At 41.5% G+C, this 18,738-nt stretch overlaps 1 protein-coding gene across 4 annotated transcripts in view; it reads right to left on the bottom strand.

Annotated features, from left to right (window-relative positions):
• The window catches only part of LOC106577339 (paladin), a 169,523-nt gene that overhangs the window by 147,372 nt on the left and 3,413 nt on the right, over window positions 1-18,738 (bottom strand). Inside the window, exon 2 of one of the 4 annotated variants that reach the window (XM_045701090.1) lies at window positions 8,715-10,289. The exons of 1 other annotated variant lie outside the window; for it this stretch is intronic. The gene's annotated coding sequence lies outside the window, so the exon portion shown is untranslated. Of the gene's footprint in view, window positions 1-8,714; window positions 10,379-18,738 lie in introns of those variants that run through there. 2 more of the 4 variants (XM_045701091.1, XM_045701089.1) reach the window with 2 other exon arrangements.

Raw genomic sequence — 18,738 nt, 5'->3', positions numbered from 1 at the left:
AGTATGATAGGTGTTGTTTTATAGGGTCAGCCATAGTAGTATGATAGGTGTTGTTTTATAGGGTCAGCCATAGTAGTATGATAGGTGCAGTGTAATGTGTTGTTTTACAGGGTCAGCCATAGTAGTATAATAGGTGCAGTGTAATGTGTTGTTTTACAGGGTCAGCCATAGTAGTATGATAGGTGCAGTGATGTGTTGTTTTACAGGGTCAGTCATAGTAGTATGATAGGTGTTGTTTTACAGGGTCAGACATAGTAGTATGATAGGTGCAGTGTAATGTGTTGTTTTATAGGGTCAGCCATAGTAGTATGATAGGTGCAGTGTAATGTGTTGTTTTACAGGGTCAGTCATAGTAGTATGATAGGTGCAGTGTAATGTGTTGTTTTACAGGGTCAGCCATAGTAGTATGATAGGTGCAGTGTAATGTGTTGTTTTACAGGGTCAGCCATAGTAGTATGATAGGTGCAGTGTAATGTGTTGTTTTACAGGGTCAGCCATAGTAGTATGATAGGTGTTGTTTTACAGGGTCAGCCATAGTAGTATGATAGGTGTTGTTTTATAGGGTCAGCCATAGTAGTATGATAGGTGTTGTTTTATAGGGTCAGCCATAGTAGTATGATAGGTGTTGTTTTATAGGGTCAGCCATAGTAGTATGATAGGTGCAGTGTAATGTGTTGTTTTACAGGGTCAGCCATAGTAGTATAATAGGTGCAGTGTAATGTGTTGTTTTACAGGGTCAGCCATAGTAGTATGATAGGTGCAGTGATGTGTTGTTTTACAGGGTCAGTCATAGTAGTATGATAGGTGTTGTTTTACAGGGTCAGCCATAGTAGTATGATTTTTGCAGTGTAATGTGTTGTTTTATAGGGTCAGCCATAGTAGTATGATAGGTGCGTGATGTGTTGTTTTACAGGGTCAGCCATAGTAGTATGATAGGGCGTGTGTTGTTTTACAGGGTCAGCCATAGTAGTATAATAGGTGCAGTGTAATGTGTTGTTTTACAGGGTCAGTCATAGTAGTATGATAGGTGTTGTTTTACAGGGTCAGTCATAGTAGTATGATAGGTGCAGTGTAATGTGTTGTTTTACAGGGTCAGCCATAGTAGTATGATAGGTGCAGTGATGTGTTGTTTTACAGGGTCAGTCATAGTAGTATGATAGGTGTTGTTTTACATGGTCAGTCATAGTAGTATGATAGGTGTTGTTTTACAGGGTCAGCCATAGTAGTATGATAGGTGCAGTGTAATGTGTTGTTTTATAGGGTCAGCCATAGTAGTATGATAGGTGCAGTGTAATGTGTTGTTTTACAGGGTCAGTCATAGTAGTATGCTAGGTGCAGTGTAATGTGTTGTTTTACAGGGTCAGCCATAGTAGTATGATAGGTGCAGTGTAATGTGTTGTTTTACAGGGTCAGCCATAGTAGTATGATAGGTGCAGTGTAATGTGTTGTTTTACAGGGTCAGCCATAGTAGTATGATAGGTGTTGTTTTATAGGGTCAGCCATAGTAGTATGATAGGTGTAGTGTAATGTGTTGTTTTACAGGGTCAGCCATAGTAGTATGATAGGTGCAGTTTAATGTGTTGTTTTAAAGGGTCAGCCATAGTAGTATGATAGGTGTTGTTTTACAGGGTCAGCCATAGTAGTATGATAGGTGTTGTTTTATAGGGTCAGCCATAGTAGTATGATAGGTGTTGTTTTATAGGGTCAGCCATAGTAGTATGATAGGTGCAGTGTAATGTGTTGTTTTACAGGGTCAGCCATAGTAGTATGATAGGTGCAGTGTAATGTGTTGTTTTACAGGGTCAGCCATAGTAGTATGATAGGTGCAGTGATGTGTTGTTTTACAGGGTCAGTCATAGTAGTATGATAGGTGGCAGTCATATAGGTGTTGTTTTACATGGTCAGTCATAGTAGTATGATAGGTGTTGTTTTACATGGTCAGTCATAGTAGTATGATAGGTGTTGTTTTACATGGTCAGTCATAGTAGTATGATAGGTGTTGTTTTACAGGGTCAGTCATAGTAGTATGATAGGTGTTGTTTTACAGGGTCAGCCATAGTAGTATGATAGGTGCAGTGTAATGTGTTGTTTTAAAGGGTCAGCCATAGTAGTATGATAGGTGTTGTTTTACAGGGTCAGCCATAGTAGTATGATAGGTGTTGTTTTATAGGGTCAGCCATAGTAGTATGATAGGTGTTGTTTTATAGGGTCAGCCATAGTAGTATGATAGGTGCAGTGTAATGTGTTGTTTTACAGGGTCAGCCATAGTAGTATGATAGGTGCAGTGTAATGTGTTGTTTTACAGGGTCAGCCATAGTAGTATGATAGGTGCAGTGATGTGTTGTTTTACAGGGTCAGTCATAGTAGTATGATAGGTGTTGTTTTACATGGTCAGTCATAGGACTATGATAGGTGTTGTTTTACATGGTCAGTCATAGTAGTATGATAGGTGTTGTTTTACATGGTCAGTCATAGTAGTATGATAGGTGTTGTTTTACAGGGTCAGTCATAGTAGTATGATAGGTGTTGTTTTACAGGGTCAGTCATAGTAGTATGATAGGTGTTGTTTTACAGGGTAAGCCATAGTAGTATGATAGGTGTTGTTTTACAGGGTAAGCCATAGTAGTATGATAGGTGTTGTTTTACAGGGTCAGTCATAGTAGTATGATAGGTGTGGTTTTACAGGGTCAGCCATAGTAGTATGATAGGTGCAGTGTAATGTGTTGTTTTACAGGGTCAGCCATAGTAGTATGATAGGTGTTGTTTTACAGGGTCAGCCATAGTAGTATGATAGGTGCAGTGTAATGTGTTGTTTTACAGGGTCAGTAATAGTAGTATGATAGGTGTTGTTTTACAGGGTCAGTCATAGTAGTATGATAGGTGTTGTTTTACAGGGTCAGCCATAGTAGTATGATAGGTGCAGTGTAATGTGTTGTTTTATAGGGTCAGCCATAGTAGTATGATAGGTGCAGTGTAATGTGTTGTTTTACAGGGTCAGTCATAGTAGTATGATAGGTGCAGTGTAATGTGTTGTTTTACAGGGTCAGCCATAGTAGTATGATAGGTGCAGTGTAATGTGTTGTTTTACAGGGTCAGCCATAGTAGTATGATAGGTGCAGAGTAATGTGTTGTTTTACAGGGTCAGCCATAGTAGTATGATAGGTGTTGTTTTACAGGGTCAGCCATAGTAGTATGATAGGTGTTGTTTTATAGGGTCAGCCATAGTAGTATGATAGGTGTTGTTTTATAGGGTCAGCCATAGTAGTATGATAGGTGCAGTGTAATGTGTTGTTTTACAGGGTCAGCCATAGTAGTATGATAGGTGTTGTTTTACAGGGTCAGTCATAGTAGTATGATAGGTGCAGTGTAATGTGTTGTTTTACAGGGTCAGCCATAGTAGTATGATAGGTGCAGTGATGTGTTGTTTTACAGGGTCAGTCATAGTAGTATGATAGGTGTTGTTTTACATGGTCAGTCATAGTAGTATGATAGGTGTTGTTTTACAGGGTCAGTCATAGTAGTATGATAGGTGTTGTTTTACAGGGTCAGCCATAGTAGTATGATAGGTGCAGTGTAATGTGTTGTTTTACAGGGTCAGCCATAGTAGTATGATAGGTGTTGTTTTACAGGGTCAGCCATAGTAGTATGATAGGTGCAGTGTAATGTGTTGTTTTACAGGGTCAGTAATAGTAGTATGATAGGTGTTGTTTTACAGGGTCAGTCATAGTAGTATGATAGGTGTTGTTTTACAGGGTCAGCCATAGTAGTATGATAGGTGCAGTGTAATGTGTTGTTTTATAGGGTCAGCCATAGTAGTATGATAGGTGCAGTGTAATGTGTTGTTTTACAGGGTCAGTCATAGTAGTATGATAGGTGCAGTGTAATGTGTTGTTTTACAGGGTCAGCCATAGTAGTATGATAGGTGCAGTGTAATGTGTTGTTTTACAGGGTCAGCCATAGTAGTATGATAGGTGCAGAGTAATGTGTTGTTTTACAGGGTCAGCCATAGTAGTATGATAGGTGTTGTTTTACAGGGTCAGCCATAGTAGTATGATAGGTGTTGTTTTATAGGGTCAGCCATAGTAGTATGATAGGTGTTGTTTTATAGGGTCAGCCATAGTAGTATGATAGGTGCAGTGTAATGTGTTGTTTTACAGGGTCAGCCATAGTAGTATGATAGGTGCAGTGTAATGTGTTGTTTTACAGGGTCAGCCATAGTAGTATGATAGGTGTGTTGTTTTACAGGGTCAGTCATAGTAGTATGATAGGTGTGTATGTGTTGTTTTACAGGGTCAGCCATAGTAGTATGATAGGTGCAGTGATGTGTTGTTTTACAGGGTCAGTCATAGTAGTATGATAGGTGTTGTTTTACATGGTCAGTCATAGTAGTATGATAGGTGTTGTTTTACAGGGTCAGTCATAGTAGTATGATAGGTGTTGTTTTACAGGGTCAGCCATAGTAGTATGATAGGTGCAGTGTAATGTGTTGTTTTACAGGGTCAGCCATAGTAGTATGATAGGTGTTGTTTTACAGGGTCAGCCATAGTAGTATGATAGGTGCAGTGTAATGTTTTACAGGGTCAGTAATAGTAGTATGATAGGTGTTGTTTTACAGGGTCAGTCATAGTAGTATGATAGGTGTTGTTTTACAGGGTCAGCCATAGTAGTATGATAGGTGCATGTAATGTGTTGTTTTATAGGGTCAGTCATAGTAGTATGATAGGTGCAGTGTGTGTTGTTTTACAGGGTCAGCCATAGTAGTATGATAGGTGCAGTGTAATGTGTTGTTTTACAGGGTCAGCCATAGTAGTATGATAGGGCAGTGTAATGTGTTGTTTTACAGGGTCAGCCATAGTAGTATGATAGGTGCAGTGTAATGTGTTGTTTTACAGGGTCAGCCATAGTAGTATGATAGGTGTTGTTTTACAGGGTCAGACATAGTAGTATGATAGGTGTTGTTTTACAGGGTCAGCCATAGTAGTATGATAGGTGTTGTTTTATAGGGTCAGCCATAGTAGTATGATAGGTGCAGTGTAATGTGTTGTTTTACAGGGTCAGCCATAGTAGTATGATAGGTGCAGTGTAATGTGTTGTTTTACAGGGTCAGCCATAGTAGTATGATAGGTGCAGTGATGTGTTGTTTTACAGGGTCAGTCATAGTAGTATGATAGGTGTTGTTTTACATGGTCAGTCATAGTAGTATGATAGGTGTTGTTTTACATGGTCAGTCATAGTAGTATGATAGGTGTTGTTTTACATGGTCAGTCATAGTAGTATGATAGGTGTTGTTTTACATGGTCAGTCATAGTAGTATGATAGGTGTTGTTTTACAGGGTCAGTCATAGTAGTATGATAGGTGTTGTTTTACAGGGTCAGTCATAGTAGTATGATAGGTGTTGTTTTACAGGGTAAGCCATAGTAGTATGATAGGTGTTGTTTTACAGGGTAAGCCATAGTAGTATGATAGGTGTTGTTTTACAGGGTCAGTCATAGTAGTATGATAGGTGTGGTTTTACAGGGTCAGCCATAGTAGTATGATAGGTGCAGTGTAATGTGTTGTTTTACAGGGTCAGCCATAGTAGTATGATAGCAGTGAGTGTTGTTTTACAGGGTCAGTCATAGTAGTATGATAGGATGAATGTGTTGTTTTACAGGGTCAGTCATAGTAGTATGATAGGTGTTGTTTTACAGGGTCAGTCATAGTAGTATGATAGGTGTTGTTTTACAGGGTCAGCCATAGTAGTATGATAGGTGCAGGTGTTGTTTTACAGGGTCAGCCATAGTAGTATGATAGGTGCGTGTGTTGTTTTACAGGGTGAGTCATAGTAGTATGATAGGTGCAGGTGTTGTTTTACAGGGTCAGCCATAGTAGTATGATAGGTGCATGAAGTGTTGTTTTACATGGTCAGCCATAGTAGTATGATAGGTGCAGTGTGTGTTGTTTTACAGGGTCAGCCATAGTAGCATGATAGGTGTTGTTTTACAGGGTCAGCCATAGTAGTATGATAGGTGTTGTTTTACAGGGTCAGCCATAGTAGTATGATAGGTGTTGTTTTACAGGGTCAGCCATAGTAGTATGATAGGTGCAGGTAATGTGTTGTTTTACAGGGTCAGTCATAGTAGTATGATAGGTGTTGTTTTACAGGGTCAGCCATAGTAGTATGATAGGGGTTAAGTGTTGTTTTACAGGGTAAGCCATAGTAGTATGATAGGTGCAGTGATGTGTTGTTTTACAGGGTCAGTCATAGTAGTATGATAGGTGTTGTTTTACATGGTCAGTCATAGTAGTATGATAGGTGTTGTTTTACATGGTCAGTCATAGTAGCATGATAGGTGTTGTTTTACATGGTCAGTCATAGTAGCATGATAGGTGTTGTTTTACAGGGTCAGTCATAGTAGTATGATAGGTGTTGTTTTACAGGGTCAGTCATAGTAGTATGATAGGTGTTGTTTTACAGGGTCAGTCATAGTAGTATGATAGGTGTTGTTTTACAGGGTCAGCCATAGTAGTATGATAGGTGTTGTTTTACAGGGTAAGCCATAGTAGTATGATAGGTGTTGTTTTACAGGGTCAGTCATAGTAGTATGATAGGTGTGGTTTTACAGGGTCAGCCATAGTAGTATGATAGGTGCAGTGAAATGTGTTGTTTTATAGGGTCAGCCATAGTACAGCACCTCTGGAGCAAATCAGAAAGCTGTAACCTATAGACTGGCTACCTGCCACCCTAATAACAGGCCTCCAGGAACATAAACCCCTAGTGGTTTAATCACATTTAAAAAGACAGAATGCCATGTTTTGACCACTCTGCCCTCTTCCAGAAATATAAACCCCTAGTGGTTTAATCACATTTAAAAAGACAGAATGCCATGTTTTGACCACACTGCCCTCTTCCAGGAACACGTGGTCCTCTGTAACTCAGTTGGTAGAGCATGGCTCTTTTGCAACGCCAGGATAATTGGTTCGATTCCCGGGACCACCCCTTACGTTAAAACATGTATGCACACATGACTAAGTCTCTGTGGATAAAAGTCTCTGCTAAATGTTATAATATTACTATTATTAAAATCCTACCTGTTAACTTTTGCTACCCAGTAATAAATGTTGAATGTGACTAACGGCACTCGTTAGTCACATTCCGTTCCCTCACGGTGGACTATATAGGGAATAGGGTACCACAGGGCACTGGCCTAAAGTAGTGCACTATATAGGGAATAGGGTACCACAGGGCTCTGGCCTAAAGTAGTGCACTATATAGGGAATAGGGTACCACAGGGCTCTGGTCTAAAGTAGTGCACTATATAGGGAATAGGGTACCACAGGGCTCTGGTCTAAAGTAGTGCACTATATAGGGAATAGGGTCCAAATAATGACACAGACCCGACACTCGTCAGTTAAAGCAGAGAGCGTTTTAAAAAAGGAATGGTAAATCTATTTTTGAACCAGCACTGTGTAATTTACTTTATTTCAAGATGGTAATTTCACATCCCCCTATGATTTCAAGGCTGAAGTAATGTGGCCTGGATGTTTTCTGAAACCCCAGAGAATGTTGCTGCCAACACTGTGCTGTCAGCACCGTGAGGACGTCGGACAACATTTCATGTCAGAACGAGGAGCTAAAAACCAAACTAAACCAGATTTGCAGAAACGCCTCTCAAATGCTTTCCATTCAACCCAAAACCACCTTGTTTCTCCCCTCAGCGGCTATTAAGAAGGTCAAGTCAGTTTACAACGTCCTCCACATGTAAACACCAGACTGGCAGAACGGCCTCACTACACTCACAATGCCTTGCTATACATCTTTACTATACATCTGTTCACATCATTGACTTTCACATCATTTCTTGTCGTGATGCGTGTCTTGTCCTATATTTTGATTTCATTTATTTGTATTTTTAATCCCATCCCCCGTCCCCGCAGGAGGCCTTTTGGTAGGCAGTCACTGTAAATAAGAATTTGTTCTTAACTGACTTGCCTAGTGAAATAAAAAGGTTAAATAAAAAGTTCAATAAAGGTGCAATAAATACAACATTTGAGAGACAGCTTGATAGGAGTTATTGTCAACTTGGTATGCTCTCCCAGCATGCTCTGCATTCTCAGGAGTAAGGAGGACTACCTAAAGATAGCACAGTGGTGATGTAATGATCCCAGATCAGCAGGAAATAGGGAGGACAGAGATGATCTATCCATCAGTAACCACCACTTGTCATTGTGTTCCAAGACCCCAGCAGTATGGAGGCCAGTGCTGGTGACTGGCTGGTCACTGCACTAATGTTGTGTACAACAGGTCGTCCTTCCTTCTAAAACACGGGTGGGCAGCTTTCAATACTTTAAGTGTGTAGGTTCACTATGCATACATTTACAAATAACCATGGCATGGTAATCATGCATATGGCATTGTGGGGTACGCCGACATGACATTCTGCCGTCTGGAAGGACAAGCATCAGACAAGACACCCTTCCACATAGTATAGCACGGAATCTCCCTACATGTCATTCACATGTTGTTGACAGGGACAGACACGGAGCGTTTCTGCAACATGCTCAGAAAGACCTGTCAGAATGATCCCTCTGAAGGTGCATCGTTTCTCCCTGAAGTAGTACTGAACTGGTAACCCAAGAGAAACAGAGAATAAAAGCCTTGCAGTACCTGTGTCCCTGAAGTAGTACTGTACTGGTAACCCAAGAGAAACAGAGAATAAAAGCCTTGCAGTACCTGTGTCCTGCTGCTGCACACCATCCAGGGGGGTGGAAGTCTTGAAGATTGAGAATAAAACAGGACAACAGTTTTTGTCTCCGTCAGACTGACATTCTTCCAGTCCACTCTGCTCTGCTCTCTGTGGTTGTCGAGGCTGGCTTCAGTCCCCTCTGCTCTGCTCTCTGTGGTTGTCGAGGCTGGCTTCAGTCCCCTCTGCTCTGCTCTCTGTGGTTGTCGAGGCTGGCTTCAGTCCCCTCTGCTCGGCTCTCTGTGGTTGTCGAGGCTGGCTTCAGTCCCCTCTGCTCGGCTCTCTGTGGTTGTCGAGGCTGGCTTCAGTCCCCTCTGCTCTGCTCTCTGTGGTTGTCGAGGCTGGCTTCAGTCCCCTCTGCTCTGCTCTCTGTGGTTGTCGAGGCTGGCTTCAGTCCCCTCTGCTCTGCTCTCTGTGGTTGTCGAGGCTGGCTTCAGTCCCCTCTGCTCTGCTCTCTGTGTCTGTTCAGGCTGGCTTCAGTCCACTCTGCTCTGCTCTCTGTGTCTGTTCAGGCTGGCTTCAGTCCGGTGGTTGACTGTGCCTGTTCAGGCTGGTTCCAGTCCGGTGGTTGACTGTGCCTGTTCAGGCTGGTTCCAGTCCGGTGGTTGACTGTGCCTGTTCAGGCTGGTTCCAGTCCGGTGGTTGACTGTGCCTGTTCAGGCTGGTTCCAGTCCGGTGGTTGACTGTGCCTGTTCAGGCTGGTTCCAGTCCGGTGGTTGACTGTGCCTGTTCAGGCTGGTTCCAGTCCGGTGGTTGACTGTGCCTGTTCAGGCTGGTTCCAGTCCGGTGGTTGACTGTGCCTGTTCAGGCTGGTTCCAGTCCGGTGGTTGACTGTGCCTGTTCAGGCTGGTTCCAGTCCGGTGGTTGACTGTGCCTGTTCAGGCTGGTTCCAGTCCGGTGGTTGACTGTGCCTGTTCAGGCTGGTTCCAGTCCGGTGGTTGACTGTGCCTGTTCAGGCTGGTTCCAGTCCGGTGGTTGACTGTGCCTGTTCAGGCTGGTTCCAGTCCGGTGGTTGACTGTGCCTGTTCAGGCTGGTTCCAGTCCGGTGGTTGACTGTGCCTGTTCAGGCTGGTTCCAGTCCGGTGGTTGACTGTGCCTGTTCAGGCTGGTTCCAGTCCGGTGGTTGACTGTGCCTGTTCAGGCTGGTTCCAGTCCGGTGGTTGACTGTGCCTGTTCAGGCTGGTTCCAGTCCGGTGGTTGACTGTGCCTGTTCAGGCTGGTTCCAGTCTGGTGGTTGACTGTGTCTGTTCAGGCTGGTTCCAGTCCGGTGGTTGACTGTGTCTGTTCAGGCTGGTTCCAGTCCGGTGGTTGACTGTGTCTGTTCAGGCTGGTTCCAGTCCGGTGGTTGACTGTGTCTGTTCAGGCTGGTTCCAGTCCGGTGGTTGACTGTGTCTGTTCAGGCTGGTTCCAGTCCGGTGGTTGACTGTGTCTGTTCAGGCTGGTTTCAGTCCTACGTGAAGCGGTCGCTCATCATTAACACCTCCTTACAAAGAACGGACGAGTCAATGACAGAGCTCTTCAGTCAGTCAGGATGCAGTGGAGAGGAGTGGCAGGCAGACAGACAGCTAACTCACCACAGAGAGAGAGAGAGACACAGGAGTAGCAACGACTAAAGAACGACACAGCTCAGGAACAGACAGATTGTGACAGGGTGTGTTCGTGTGCACATGCATTTGAAGAGGATGTGGGGGAGGACTCAGTGCTTACTACTCATCAGCCAGTTCATCATCATATCACCCGCTTGGGCTCCTGGAAACAGCATGCCTTCTACACAACGACAGACAGCACAGAGAGACAGCATGCCTTCTACACAACGACAGACAGCACAGAGAGACAGCATGTCTTCTACACAACGACAGACAGACAGCACAGAGAGACAGCATGCCTTCTACACAACGACAGACAGACAGCACAGAGAGACAGCATGCCTTCTACACAACGACAGACAGACAGCACAGAGAGACAGCATGCCTTCTACACAACGACAGACAGACAGCACAGAGAGACAGCATGCCTTCTACACAACGACAGACAGACGGCACAGAGAGACAGCACAGACAGACAGCAAAGACAGACAGACAGCAAAGACAGACAGACAGCAAAGACAGACAGCAAAGACAGACAGCAAAGACAGACAGCAAAGACAGACAGCAAAGACAGACAACAAAGACAGACAGACAGCAAAGACAGACAGACAGCAAAGACAGACAGACAGCAAAGACAGACAGCAAAGACAGACAGCAAAGACAGACAGCAAAGACAGACAGCACAGAGAGACAGCACAGAGAGACAGCACAGAGAGACAGCACAGCACAGACAGACAGCAAAGAAAGACAGCACAGAGCCTCCATGCAGTCTCAAACACATGAACTGAACTCAAATGACGTCTGTGGTAAAAAATAATAATAATAATGGTAAAAATTGTAAAAAGAGACCAAGCACACTGCAATCTATGTTCCCATCATGGTTTATCAGTCCCAACGTTTCCAAACGTCACCCTCATCGTTACTGTATACTGCAGAACTACACAGACACACAGCAACCTAGGGAGATGGGTAATCACAGCACCCAGCTGAGAGGTAACCAGCACGTTGTTGCTATCGCGTAATGTACTGCCACGTACTAATTACTTCATTCATTAGCAATTAACGTATGATGTCATTTCATCTCAGAGGGTAAATAGACTTCCAGCTGAGATAATAGGAACAGCAGGCTTGGAACATCTGCTGCAGGTTGAGCTGTATACACAGGGCTGTGTGTCTGTGTTCTGACTGGAGGATGTAGTGGTAGTAGTAACACATCGTGTCATCTCTAGTCCACACACACACACACACACACACACACACACACACACACACACACCTGAGGTGGAGGAGCAGGAAGTGTAGCTCAATCAAGAAAGGATCTGTGATGACGTCAAATCTAATTTCGAAATGCTTACTGACAAGCCCTTTCCCAACAAATCAGAGTTAAAAAGCAAGAGAAATTTGTAAAAAATACAAAAAGGAAATAGTAACACAATAAAATAACAATAATGAGGCTATATACAAGGAGTACTAGTGCCTCTGTAGTATTATAATAATGAGGCTATATACAAGGAGTACCAGTACCCCTGTAGTATTATAATAATGAGGCTATATAGAAGGAGTACCAGTACTCCTATAGTATTATAATAATGAGGCTATATACAAGGAGTACCAGTACCCCTGTAGTATTATAATAATGAGGCTATATACAAGGAGTACCAGTACCCCTGTAGTATTATAATAATGAGGCTATATACAAGGAGTACCAGTACCCCTGTAGTATTATAATAATGAGGCTATATACAAGGAGTACCAGTACCCCTGTAGTATTATAATAATAATGAGGCTATATACAAGGAGTACCAGTACCCCTGGAGTATTATAATAATAATGAGGCTATATACAAGGAGTACCAGTACCCCTGTAGTATTATAATAATAATGAGGCTATATACAAGGAGTACCAGTACCCCTGTAGTATTATAATAATGAGGCTATATACAAGGAGTACCAGTACCCCTGTAGTATTATAATAATGAGGCTATATACAAGGAGTACCAGTACCCCTGTAGTATTATAATAATGAGGCTATATACAAGGAGTACCAGTACCCCTGTAGTATTATAATAATGAGGCTATATACAAGGAGTACCAGTACCCCCTGTAGTATTATAATAATGAGGCTATATACAAGGAGTACCAGTACCCCTGTAGTATTATAATAATGAGGCTATATACAAGGAGTACCAGTACCCCTGTAGTATTATAATAATGAGGCTGTATACAAGGAGTACCAGTACCCCTGTAGTATTATAATAATGAGGCTGTATACAAGGAGTACCAGTACCCCTGTAGTATTATAATAATGAGGCTATATACAAGGAGAACCAGTACCCCTGTAGTATTATAATAATGAGGCTATATACAAGGAGTACCAGTACCCCTGTAGTATTATAATAATGAGGCTATATACAAGGAGTACCAGTACCCCTGTAGTATTATAATAATGAGGCTATATACAAGGAGTACCAGTACCCCTTTAGTATTATAATAATGAGGCTATATACAAGGAGTACCAGTACCCCTGTAGTATTATAATAATGAGGCTATATACAAGGAGTACCAGTACCCCTGTAGTATTATAATAATGAGGCTATATACAAGGAGTACCAGTACCCCTGTAGTATTATAATAATGAGGCTATATACAAGGAGTACCAGTACCCCTGTAGTATTATAATAATGAGGCTATATACAAGGAGTACCAGTACCCCTGTAGTATTATAATAATGAGGCTATATACAAGGAGTACCAGTACTCCTGTAGTATTATAATAATGAGGCTATATACAAGGAGTACCAGTACCCCTGTAGTATTATAATAATGAGGCTATATACAAGGAGGACCAGTACCCCTGTAGTATTATAATAATGAGGCTATATACAAGGAGAACCAGTACCCCTGTAGTATTATAATAATGAGGCTATATACAAGGAGGACCAGTACCCCTGTAGTATTATAATAATGAGGCTATATACAAGGAGTACCAGTACCCCTGTAGTATTATAATAATGAGGCTATATACAAGGAGTACCAGTACCCCTGTAGTATTATAATAATGAGGCTATATACAAGGAGGACCAGTACCCCTGTAGTATTATAATAATGAGGCTATATACAAGGAGTACCAGTACCCCTGTAGTATTATAATAATGAGGCTATATACAAGGAGTACCAGTACCCCTGTAGTATTATAATAATGAGGCTATATACAAGGAGTACCAGTACCCCTGTAGTATTATAATAATGAGGCTATATACAAGGAGAACCAGTACTCCTGTAGTATTATAATAATGAGGCTATATACAAGGAGTACCAGTACCCCTGTAGTATTATAATAATGAGGCTATATACAAGGAGTACCAGTACTCCTGTAGTATTATAATAATGAGGCTATATACAAGGAGTACCAGTACCCCTGTAGTATTATAATAATGAGGCTATATACAAGTAGTACCAGTACCCCTGTAGTATTATAATAATGAGGCTATATACAAGGAGGATCAGTACCGAGTCAATGTGCAGAGGTACGAGGTAGTTGAAGTACGGCTGGGTGATATGGCCAAAATATCATATGGTAATTTTCACATTTTGGACGGTATGAGGGTATTTTATGTTGTTGATTAATAGAAGTTGTACATTTGCTTTATGAGTAGTGCGTGACCCGAGGGTGGGAACACATATATTATACATTATTTCAATGGGTCTTTCTCCATTCTGATTGGTTTATACTGTTCAATTCAACTTCAACCTAAAATTATTTCCTGCATTTCCATCAATTTCTGCATTTCCTGCACTCATTTGTGTAGTAGCACTGTCATTAACCACCCTGCCCTAGTGTGTAGTAACACTGTCATTAACCACCCTGCCCTAGTGTGTAGTAACACTGTCATTAACCACCCTGCCCTAGTGTGTAGTAACACTGTCATTAACCACCCTGCCCTAGTGTGTAGTAACACTGTCATTAACCACCCTGCCCTAGTGTGTAGTAACACTGTCATTAACCACCCTGCACTAGTGTGTAGTAACACTGTCATTAACCACCCTGCCCTAGTGTGTAGTAACACTGTCATTAACCACCCTGCACTAGTGTGTAGTAACACTGTCATTAACCACCCTGCCCTAGTGTGTAGTAACACTGTCATTAACCACCCTGCCCTAGTGTGTAGTAACACTGTCATTAACCACCCTGCCCTAGTGTGTAGTAACACTGTCATTAACCACCCTGCCCTAGTGTGTAGTAACACTGTCATTAACCACCCTGCCCTAGTGTGTAGTAACACTGTCATTAACCACCCTGCCCTAGTGTGTAGTAACACTGTCATTAACCACCTTTATTAGCATATTGTTACACAGTCCTTCAGTAATTACAATGACTGTTGTCATTAAGCTCTGCAGCTCTCATGGAAAGTGGACTCGGCACACTGAGACCAGCATGTCAAACCAAGACTGCCCTGCCTCCGATATTCATCTTTCTACAGAAGAGAAAAGGAGCAGAGCAGAAGTGAGACGTGAGAGGACCGTTACAGCACATCTTCCATGAGGGGACAGAGCAACATTCTCTCCACTAAGCTGTTTTACCAGTCAAAACCAGCAGGATCAGGGTAATGTCCCCTATCTAAGTTCCCGACATCCTGCCCTGGCCAATATCCTTCTAACCCATATCCCCATGTCCAACATCCTTCTATAATTTAACACAATGAATCCCTCCCTCCAGCTCTCCTTCCTTTTCCGCACAGGGACTCAGTTCATTCTCCCCAGTGGCACAGCGCTGACACCTGTGTTTATAGTGTACTCTGTCTACAACCTAGACAGAACTATGCAAAGACCCCTTCTCCAGACAAGAATGTAAATAAAAGAGTTCCAGACAGGGAGAACAAGGTTCTGCTTCACAACCTCAAAGTATCACAGTATTTGATTTATTAGGAGAGAATAGAGCAGAGCCGCTCTGGAATAGATGGAGGACAATATGCTGAGAATAGAAACAGGAATAAAACATTTAAAAGAGAGAATAGAGTGCGGGCAAGTCAGAGAACAAACTAGCAGGATGTCTCTAGTGTAACGTCCCCTGAGACAAAAAGGTTGGAAATATATGTTGTAAGTATGTCAGATAATGTAGGCTAGAACATTTAAAAACACTCAGAGCTGATGTTACGCCACCTAGTGGCAGAAACCACCATTGCACTACCTTGGCTTGGACATAAAAACATTATTCCAGAATGGCTAAGGAATTGATGATGGTAAGTAAATAAATTAGGGCTGACCCCATTTAGTCGACTGGTCGATTGGTTGAACGAGATTTCTTTAGTCGAGCAGTCGCATTTAAAAAAAAAAAAAAGATTTTTTTTTTAACCTTGATTTAACTAGGCAAGTCAGTTAAGAACAAATTCTTATTTTCAATGACGGCCTAGGAACAGTGGGTTAACCGCCTTGTTCAGGGGAAGAACAACAGATTTTTACCTTGTCAGCTCGGGGATTCGATTGTACAACCTTTTGGTTACTAGTCCAATGCTCTTACTACTAGGCTACCTGCCGCCACTTCCACGGGACAGTTGAGCTAACGTAGGCTAATGCAATTAGCATGAGGTTGTAAGTACCAAGAAAAATTCCCAGGACATAATCTTTCTACCAATATCAGATATGTCTAAATTCTTGTTAATCTAACTGCACTGTCCAATTTATAGTAGCAATTACAGTGAAATAATACCATGCTATTGTTTGAGGAGAGTGCACAATGTTGAACATGAAAAGTTATTAATAAACAAATTGAGGCACATTTGGGCAGTCTTGATACAAAATTTAGAACAGAAACGCAATGGTTCATTGGATCAGTCTAAAACTTTGCACATACACTGCTGCTATCTAGTGGCCAAAATCTAAATTGCACCTGGGCTGGAATAATACATTAAAGGCCTTTCTCTTGCATTTAAAAGATGGGACAAAAAATACAAAAGAACAGGGTTTTTTTTTTCTTTGTATCATCTTTTACCAGATCTATTGTGTTATATTCTGCAGCAGAGGGAGCAGAGATGAGGAAACTGCCCTTGCCTTAGCCTAATTGTCTAAGAAAATTGAGGAGAGTGGAAACCAAGTTAATTAGGTCTACAATCAATTGCCTAACTGTATAAATCACTCATATATATCTACATAAATAATACAGATATTGCTTCTGTTGCCTGTGAGTGTTTGTTTAATAGCCTACTGATTCCATGAGCATCAAGCCTCGCAACGGCAAAATGTCAGATAAAGCAATTTCACAGATTCGGCTGTTTTTAAATGCTGTAATAAAGGCTTTACAACAACAAAATATGTTAGAACAGACTAGTATTACTTAGAATGTATTTAGTGTTGTTTACACTGTTCCAAACAGGCAGACAAATAATATTGTAATCGAACAGCACCTATTTTTTTTATTATTATTTAACTAGGCAAGTCAGTTAAGAACAAATTCTTATTTACAATGACAGCCTACCAGGTAACAGAGGGTTAACTGCCTTGTTCAGGGGCAGAACGACAAATTTTTACCTTGTCAGTTCGGGGGATTCGATCTTGCAACCTTTTGGTTACTAGTCCAATGCTCTCGCCACTGGCTACCTGCCACCCCATCTCCTTATTATTGTTACTATTACTATTACTACTATTATGGTCATTATAATAATAAGTAATGTCATTATTAGCCTTTGTATAGCAGCCTTGTATAACCAACATGGAGCTGTAGGCCTAAGAGTGTGTCCTGTTTAGTCTGAATACCGTAACTTACATGGGCATATATTTTAATATATAGGCTACTGTATCAATCATTCATTTGTTCATGCCATCATACAGCACACAAGACATTTATGCTTTGAAATGCAATCAAGCATTTTGGGGGGGGGGAAGCTTTGAATAATTAGCCTAAACAATGAATTAAACCACAATTCACGAATACATGCAACTGTTTTCAGTCTGCTGTAATAAAGGCTTTATATTTCTCCTTTGTTTTCCGTTAGAACAGACTCTCTGGTACACTTCTTTATATAGGTCGACCGATTATGATTTTTCAACGCCGATACCAATTATTGGAGGGACAAAAAAAACGATACCGATTAAATCGGCCGATTTTAATAAAAAAAACACGACAATTACAACAATAGTGAATAAACACTCATTTGAACTTAATATAATACATCAATAAAATCAATTTAGCCCCAAATAAATAATGAAACATGTTCAATTTGGTTTAAATAATGCAAAAACAAAAGTGTTGGAGAAGAAAGTAAAAGTGCAATATGTGCCATGTAAAAAAGCTAACGTTTAAGTGCCTTGCTCAGAACATGGGAACATATGAAAGCTGGTGGTTCCTTTTAACATGAGTCTTCAATACTCCCAGTTAAGAAGTTTTAGGTTGTAGTTATTATAGGAATTATAGGACTATTTCTCTCTATACGATTTGTATTTCATATACCTTTGACTATTGGATGTTCTTATAGGCACTTTAGTATTGCCAGTGTAACAGTATAGCTTCCGTCCCTCTCCTCACTCCTACCTGGTCTCGAACCAGGAACACATCGACAACAGCCACCCTCGAAGCAGCGTTACCCATGTAAAGCAAGGGGAACAACTACTCCAAGTCTCAGAGCGAGTGACGTTTGAAACGCTATTAGCGCGCACCCGCTAACTAGCTAGCCATTTTACATCGGTTACACCAGCCTAATCTTGGGAGTTGACAGGGTTGAAGTCATAAACCGCGCAATGCATTGCGAAGGGCTGTTTGAATGAATGCTTACGAGCCTGCTGCTGCCTACCACCGCTCAGTCAGACTGCTCTATCAAATCATAGACTTAATTATAATATAATAAACACAGAGAAATACGAGCCTTAGGTCATTAATATGGTCGAATCCGGAAATTATCATCTTTTCTTTCAGTGAAATACGTCACCGGTCCATATTTTATCTAACGGGTGGCATCCCTAAGTCTAAATATTCCTGTTACATTGCACAACCTTCAATGGTATGTCATAATTACGCAAAATTCTGGCAAATTAGTTCGCAACGAGCCAGGCAATGAACGCAAGAGCAGTGACACAATTTCATGTTAGCAGGCAATATTAACTAAATATGCAGGTTTAAAAATATATACTTGTTATTGATTTTAAAGAAAGGCATTGATGTTTATGGTTAGGTACATTGGTGCAACGACAGTGCTTTTTTCGCAAATGCGCTTGTTAAATCAACACCCGTTTGTTGAAGTAGGCTGTGATTCGATGAAAAATTAACAGGCACCCCATCGATTATATGCAACGCAGGACACGTTAGATAAACTAGTAATATCGTCAACCATGTGTAGTTAACTAGTGATTATGTTAAGATTGATTGTTTTTTTATAAGATAAGTATAATGCTAGCTAGCAACTTACCTTGGCTTCTTGCTGCCCTCGCGTAACAGGCTCC

Source organism: Salmo salar, chromosome ssa18 (assembly GCF_905237065.1).
Source record: "Salmo salar chromosome ssa18, Ssal_v3.1, whole genome shotgun sequence".
Taxonomy (NCBI): Eukaryota; Metazoa; Chordata; class Actinopteri; order Salmoniformes; family Salmonidae; genus Salmo; species Salmo salar.
Note: the sequence above shows the minus strand (reverse complement) of the source record. Positions and strands in the feature narration are given on the sequence as shown.